Below are 8,479 nucleotides of genomic sequence, written 5' to 3' on the forward strand. Positions count from 1 at the left end.
TTAATAATAATGACAGTAAGTAATATTTGACTAGATATTTTTCAAGACGCTTCTTTACAGCTTAACGTGACATTTAAAGGCTTAATTAGGTTAACTAGGCAGGTTAGGGTAATTAGGCATGTTATTATATAATGATGGCTTGTTCTGTAGACTATCGATATATATATATATATATATATATATATATATATATATATATATATATATAACTTAAAGAGACTAATAATTTTGGCCTTAAAATGGTGTTTAAAAATTTTTTAACTGCTTTTATTTTAGCCGAAATAAAAACAAATAAGACTTTCACCAGAAGGAAAAATATTATCAAACATACTGTGAAAATGTCTTTGTTTTTTTGAAACATTATTTGGAATATATTAAAAAAAGAAAATACAATTCAAAGGGGGGCTTATAATTCTGACTTTATATAGGCCATAGATGACCTACAAACTACAAACTTTGCTTTCCCCTCACATCTCTTTTTGTTAACAGATAGCAAAGTGCCTAATGATGGTGTTTCGTTTCTCTGCGTTTGAATAATGAAGCATTATTGGCATCCAGTCTGATCTGTGTGTTCAGATATTGAGTCTCACAGAAATCCTCACACAGAATCCCAGATTCAGAGGGAAGGGAAGGGAATGTCCCAGACAGAATGGGCAATAACTTGCCTGTGCGCAAAGCTTTTTCCACCAGTCTGCTTTACTACTTCAGGCAATGCAAAGCATGACTAACATCAAAATTGCATTTAAAGGATGTAGGATGCATCCCCAATAGTATCTGGATGCAGCTTTTATGATGCAAGCTGAGACTGCATCATTCAACAATGCAATGTCAGACACAATGCACTCAAATGGAGAGAGTGACGTCACTGTAAGGGGTAGGGTTAAGGGGTTGGGGTTAGGTGAGCCCATTAAAAAGTTCAGATTGCACTGCACCATGTCTGCATCCAGACCCCTCTCTACATCCTTGCACAATTACTCTGCACAATTAGTCTGAAAGATGTAGCTATTATTATACAGCTATAATTATCATTTGTGTTGGTTAACAAAAGTTCAAGGCTTAGTTGAGCGCTGTGCGTCTGCTGTGCAGGTTCAACTTCAGCTGCTCCAGGATGAGACTGGACCAAAATCATTCTTGATCCAGCAGCCTATGACCATGTCCACACATATAATGGCATTGTTTAAACCATTTTCTCCACCTTAGTGTTTAGAAAAATCTCTGTCCACATGAAAACACAAAAAGGCACTGTGATGTGAACCATGTGTCAGCAATAAAAAAATTTTATGCTGGGTTCACACCAAATGTGGAAATAACTATTTGCACAAGCACATTAAACTCAAGTCAACACAAATGTCACTAAAAAGGTGGAGTACCATTTTCTGTGTTTGGAGTGATTTTATAACCATGTTGGCCAATAAATGAACATAAGAATTATCACATTGATACATATCTTTCCTGTCCTCTCATCTGTTGTTAAAATGTGCTAAAATATCCTTGGGTATTAAACAATGATGGCAAAAAACTACTTAAGTAAAGCACAATGCATAATTAATTTAACTTACGGTTCTCTTGGTTTATTTATTTATTATTATTATTATTTTTGCTAATCTTGCATAGCCAGACTTTCAGACTGTCTGGGAAGCATGACCAATTTGAATGGACTTAATCAGGAAGTGATGATTTTGTTCACTTTGTCTCGTTGGATGGAAACGCTGCTTGATTCGCACATCTTTTATACGATAATCCAGTTTTTCACATAAATTTAATTCACATTTCTGGATGGAAACATAGCTAATGGCTCTACAGTATTTAACAAATGCTGCATGATAAATTGCCGCATATCTGGAAGCACGTGCTAGAGTTAAAGTATAACCAGCTTTGCGGTCAACATACACATGAAAACAGCCTTCGATTGCTTGTCCAGTCCTCCAGTGAGTATACACAATTAAAATAGCAGTGAATTTTACCTATACAAAAATGTAGGTAGAGGCATGAATTTCTAGTGAGGCTTGTTGTTATTAGCCCACATACAGTGACTCGATGGCTAATGAGATGTTTGCGCCATTAGTTGAGCAATTAAGCTAAATGAGTTCTTTTATTGTGTTACTTTTATTACGTTAACAATCTCCATAATTGACAATGTAAGAGTTTTCTCAGCAAAATAGTTCACAGGAGTGCTGGTGCATGCACATAAATGAATTAAATGATGAACATTTCATTTGGGTGAGCATCATTGATAGAGTCACCCACGAGGAGCCTGTCCAATCCACAGCTTGAAGTCCAGCATGTCTCGCAGAGCCAAAGCACATTGTTTATGTTCTCTGGTGAAGTGCTTTCAACAACGTCAAGGGCTCTTCTCTGTGGAAACAAGGCTCCATAGCAACCAGTGCACAGAACAATTCATTAGTAGTCATTTTAGTGGCTATTTAGTAGCTAAAACACCTACAGAGTGTATCTGCAAATGGAAATGAAACGGATCAACAAGCCATCGTGACCATAGATGAATCTCTAATGGCCCGTTTCCACTGTCACAAGGGACCAAAAAGCGTACCATACCACTTTTTGAAAGGGTACCTAGCACAACAAAACAGTACCGAAGGGCAAAGCAAGATGCGCAGCTGAACGCTATTGGTTTACAGAGACATGTCACTAGCTCGTGCACAAGCCTGGAGAATGAAAACAAAGGACACGCCATTTTTAAATACACAGCAGAGACATCACACCATAATATATACATTTAATAACATGCCATGGTCGACCCAAGCTTAAACAAACCTTGTCGCTGTCTTGATGAACAGCCACAAATAACAAACTTCTTGAGCTGATGATGATAATGTGTACGTGATTATTGAAGTGCTTCTGACATCCGATCCTTTCAGAAACAGACAAACCCGTGAGTGAAGAGCCATAAAACAAAGGAGAAGCCAGAAAAAAACAAAGGAGCAAGTGATCTTTTCACTCGGAATGACAGAATTACTTTTTAACAAGAGGTTATACATGCTGGTGATGATGCAGATGAGAGGTTTGCACTGACTGTGGGCTAGATGTTGCGTCTTGTTTTTGAACCCAAATAAGGTCTAAATGTATGTTGTGTGTAGTTTTTGTAATTGGTAACATATCAGAGACTGTAAGGGTCTGTATGTGTCTATATATGTTGCATTTATTTATTTATTTCATATAAGTTCAGACGTTACAGTGGGCTATTTAACATCATCAAAGGCCCGAAAGAGCAAAACAACATTACAAAGTGTGAAACACTTTTACGAATCTCGAAACAAATTTAAATTTTGGAAAACATTTTTACCTAGTATAGGACACAATTATATAGGAAAAGCAATTTTACCAAGAACGAAACAAATTTTTAATTTTAGAAAAAAAAAAATTAACAAGATGCAAAACACTTTTACCAGTCCCGAAAGAAATTTACAATGACAGAATCTTTATGAAAGGGAATGTACCACACACCGGAAGTGAAGCAGAATGTACCACACACCGGAAAATATCCGCTTGTGTGTGATTTTGTAGACACAGGTTAACATGAGTCCATGGGATACAAGTTAACACGAGTCCAAAGACACATGTTAACATGAGTCTACAACTATAAAAATCATGGTTTGACCAACTTCGATAAACATTGTTTTGTCATTTAGAGCTATTCTGAGAAAATATTGGCGTGATAGTTTGTAGAAGCATGTAAATGTGAGTATATGGAAACAAGTTAACATGAGTGCACAACATATAGTCGAAACCAGAAGTTTACGTACACTCTAAAAAAGTCTAAAATGTCTAATGTCTTAAAATTTTTAAAATGTCTGATGGTAAATCATACTAAACGTTTACTATTTTAGGATTACCTAAATGATTTCCATTTGCTAATTGCCAGAATAATTTGAAAAGTTTTTGGAGAATATTTCATTAATTTCTAGACAGTCAAAAGTTTATATATATTTCCTTGATTTTTTTTTTTTATTTTTTTTTTTTAGCTTTGCTTTTAAACTGTATAACTTGGGTCAAATGTTTTGGTTATCCTTCCACAAGCTTCTCATAATAGTTTGAAGGAATTTTGGCCCATTCCTCCTAATAGAATTGGTGTAACTGAGCCAGATTTGTATAGGCTGTCTTGCTTTCACAAGCTTTTTCAACTCTGCCCACAAATTTTCTGTAGGATTGAGATCAGGTCTTTGTGATGGCCACTCCAAAACATTCACTCTGTTGTCCTTAAGCACAGTTTGGCAGTATCCTTAGAGTCATGGTCTGTTTGGAAGACCCATTTGTGGCCTAGTTTTAATTTCCTGGCTGACTTCTTGAGATGTTGCTTCAGTATTTGTACATAATGTTCTTTCTTCATGATGCCATCTATGCTGTGAAGTGGACCAGTCCCTCCTGCAACAAAACAGCCCCACAACATGATGCTGCCAACCCCATACTTCACAGTTAGAATGGTGTTCCTAGGCTTGTAAGCTTTCCCCTTTGTCCTACAAATGTAACAGTGGTCATTATGGCCAAACAGTTCAATCTTAGTTTAATCTTAGTCCATCAGACCACAGGATATGTCTCCTGGTAAGTTGTCACTGTGATAATCAAATCATGTTCATACAAAGGTTTGTAATGAACATTTATACACAAGTATTTACAGTTGAAGTCAGAATTTTTATATCGCCTTTGATTTTTTATTTTTTTTTTTGTATTTTTTAATATTTCCCAAATTATAATAAACAGGGCAAGGAAATTTTCACAATATGTCTGACAATATTTTTTCTTCTGGTGAAAGTCTTATTTGTTTTATTTCGGCTAGAATAAAAGCAGTTATTGATTCTTAAACACTGTTTTAAGGACAAAATTATTAGCCCCTTTAAGCTAAATTTTATTTTCGATAGTCTACAGAACAAACCACTTACCTAATCAACGTAACCTGCCTAGTTAACCTAATTAACCTAGTTAAGCCTTTAAATGTCACTTTAAGCTGTAAAGAAGTGTCTTGAAAAATATCTAGTAAAATAGTATTTACTGTCATCATGGCAAAGACAAAAAAATCAGTTAATAGAAGTGAGTTAATAAAACTGTTATGTTTAGAAATGTCTTCTCTCCGTTAAACAAAAATTGGGGAAAAATATAAACAGGGGGTCTAATAATTCAGGAGGGTTAATAATTCTGACTTAAACTGTATGTGAATAAAGCATCTGTTTTGTGAGAAGTACTTATCATACGATATGTGAGCGACAGACAAAAAAGACAGTTTTACTTTGACTTTTCCTCGAGCAAGAATGATGTCGACTAAAACTTTCTGTCATACACCACGCCCACCAGGTGTTGGTACCATTGGTTTTCTTCTAGCAGTGGAAACGCAAGCCTGATAAAGGTGACTCGTACCGACCCACACTCAGTGGAAGCAAGCCATAAAGGTGATGGTACATCAACTTTTAGAGCAATGTTGCCAGGCAAATTTGGGCTATGATGCCATCAGTGGGCAACCAGGTCAGAGCAACTAATTAAAGTAACTGGCACCAGACAACTTTTGTTGCCAATTCTCAGTAAAATTATTAAAATATCCAAGCAACATATTACAAAGCAAAACTGTTCAAAACATTTTTCTGTGTGTCATAAGAATAATGTTGAACATTTTGGATTTTTTTTTTTTTGTTGTTGTTGCATGAGTTTGCATAATTCAGCTAATCAGCATTGACCTTGAATATAATTATGCTTATCGATTTATTTAATTCATGCTGCTGGATTAATTATAGTATTAATGTGCATCAGGAAGCAGCATTGATGAGTGTTTTAATGAGTGTGTTAGGCTGCTGTGGCCCACAGCTCTCAGCGGTGAGCATTATGAGTGAAAACCCCTGTTGACTCTGGTCTTAGTGAGTCTTTATCACTAGTAAAAGGTCAGTCCTGTCAATCATACACTAATCACCTGACCACAGTCTGTCTTTTTTGCTCATTAATCTGATGCATCTAAAACACCAAAGTAGCTGATTTTGAACTTAAAAATTCCCACATTTATGTGTGTTATGTGTTTATTGTTTTTTGTTGGTGAAAATTATAAAATGTGTAATGAAGCTATTATTATATTGAACTGTGAGAACTCCCTGCAGGCACAGGGACCTCAACGTCGTGGGGATGTTGGATTTAGTTTGGAAATGAAAAACGGGTTGACGTCAGAACCCAATGTCAGGCCGACTTCAGTGCCCAATGTCCAACCTAAAATCAACCAAATATCAACGTCTAATCATGTTACACCTTGACGTTGTGTGGACATTACCGCTATGACATCTATCAGACTTTGAATTTTGGTCACTTTCCAACACAACCAAAAATTAATCAAATATCAACGTAATTTGACATTGTTATTGGACGTCAAAATAACGTTATCCTTAGACACTGGCTAGACATTAAATTTTGGTCACCTGACATGATCTATATCTCACGAACTGAAAAACATGACGCTGTTGTACTTGTATGTTAATAATATATTATCAAAATAATATGCTATAATAACCAGGTTTCCCACACCTGATTTAAATACTTTAAATGACCTTTTAAAGCACCATTTATTTTAAATCAAGAATTCATATAAGTTTTATCATTATCATTTTTTTAAACCATTTTAAACACTCATTTACTCACTTCATTTCAACTTAATCAGGGGTCGCCGCAACAGAATGACTGCAAGTTACTCTGCCAATTTATCCAAGTCACCTATACCAAATGTCTGACTGTGGGGGAAACAGGAGCATCCAGAGGAAACCCACACAGATATGGGGAGAACATGCAAACTCAACACAAAGATGCCACCTGGCCTAGCTGGTACTCAAACCAGCAAACTAAATTGTGAGTGTTTGTGTGAATGGGAGATTGTATGGGTGTTTTCCAGTACTTGGGGTTCTCAAGTTAGTGTACACTCAATGCTGGGATGAAAAGGGCAGATGAAAGGGCATCTGCCACATAAAACATGCCCGAGTAATTGACTGTTTATTCTGCTGTGGTGACAAAGCAGGGAATAGGCTAAAGGAAGGTGAGTAAGTGAATGAGTCTCTGTTATTGTAAATCACATTTAGTTATCTTTTCCACATTGTGAAACTCAAGTTTCTACATGAATGGCGTAATCTGTTTTACTGGACACTTGTGTGGCATGTTAAGACTTTGACGTGTCCACTCAATGCTTGTGTCTATGCAAAGCTTCACTAGACATAGGCATCTGGTCTATTTTTGATGGATGCTGTGTGCAAGTCCCACAGGTAAAATAGTAAATTATTTGAAAATAAACATAGAATTTAAGATACATTAATATTTTATACAGATACGTTAAACAGAAATTGGAGAAAAAATAAACAGGGGGCTAATAAATCAGGGAGGCAAATAATTCTGACTTAAAAAAAAAAAAAAAACTGTATTAACTTTAATCTGCAGGGCAACAAAGTAGGACATGAAAATAAACTCAAGAAAGAAGCACAATTATTTTGGATGAACCAGTGGACATTTAACTAGAACCTGAAAATCATCAAAATGTTTAATGATAATATAATATAATAATAAAACTGTTATTAAGATTGTAATATAACAATAACAATAATTAAATCATATTTAAATCCTTTTAATGTTTTAGTATTTTGTTTTTGAGCCTGTTCAGTGTGCACATGGCATCCACCAAAAATAAACCAAATGCCTATCTTTAGTGAAGTGGTGCAGACAGCTGCTTCTGAAATGTGTGGTGGTGTGTCTGGTGTAAACATGAGGATTGAATAGAGTGGTTTGTTGGTGCTTTTTTCATTCTGTTTTTGACAACAGCACAGTACAATATTTTTTTATTTTTATAAAATGACAACATAAACAATCATATGTTAAATTTTTCCAAGAAGCTTGGGAACCCTGAATAACATAAAAGCTTGAATATCATTTTTCATGATTAAGTTTGTGTAAGTACTGTTATTGTTCCTGTTTGAGATTATTTTTACAAACTTCAAATATAGTTTTCTGTCATCTACTTTTTGACACTCAGCTTTTAAAAAGGGCATTTTAAATCCAAGCTCTTCAATATTATATTACTTTGACATTTGACCTAATTTACTGCCAGTTGATGTGTGTGAAAGGAATAACATTAAACTGAAAAATAGCCTAATAATTATTGAGGTGAAACAAAGTAAAAAAAAAAATAATAATAAATAATAATAATAATAATAATAATGGTAAAATCACATTTTGATAAATGGAAACTAAAATTGTAAAGTGACTAAAACAAACATTACTAATACTCCATGACTTTGGAAAAAGGAAAAAAAAATCTTGATTTTCATTGTCTTCAATACACTACCTCACAAAAGACTCGTCACCTATTCAAATTTTAGGAACAACAAATATTAACTTGACTTTTAGTGTATCATTTGGTATCAGCAGTTGCTTTTATGAAATGCAAAGGCTTATTTTTTCGAAAAGAAAATATGATGATGCCTTATTTTTTAATTATTTAATTAGGACAGTAAGA

The sequence above is a fragment of the Danio rerio genome, chromosome 6 (assembly GCF_052040795.2).
Source record: "Danio rerio strain M-AB ecotype USA chromosome 6, GRCz13ab, whole genome shotgun sequence".
Lineage (NCBI taxonomy): Eukaryota > Metazoa > Chordata > Actinopteri > Cypriniformes > Danionidae > Danio > Danio rerio.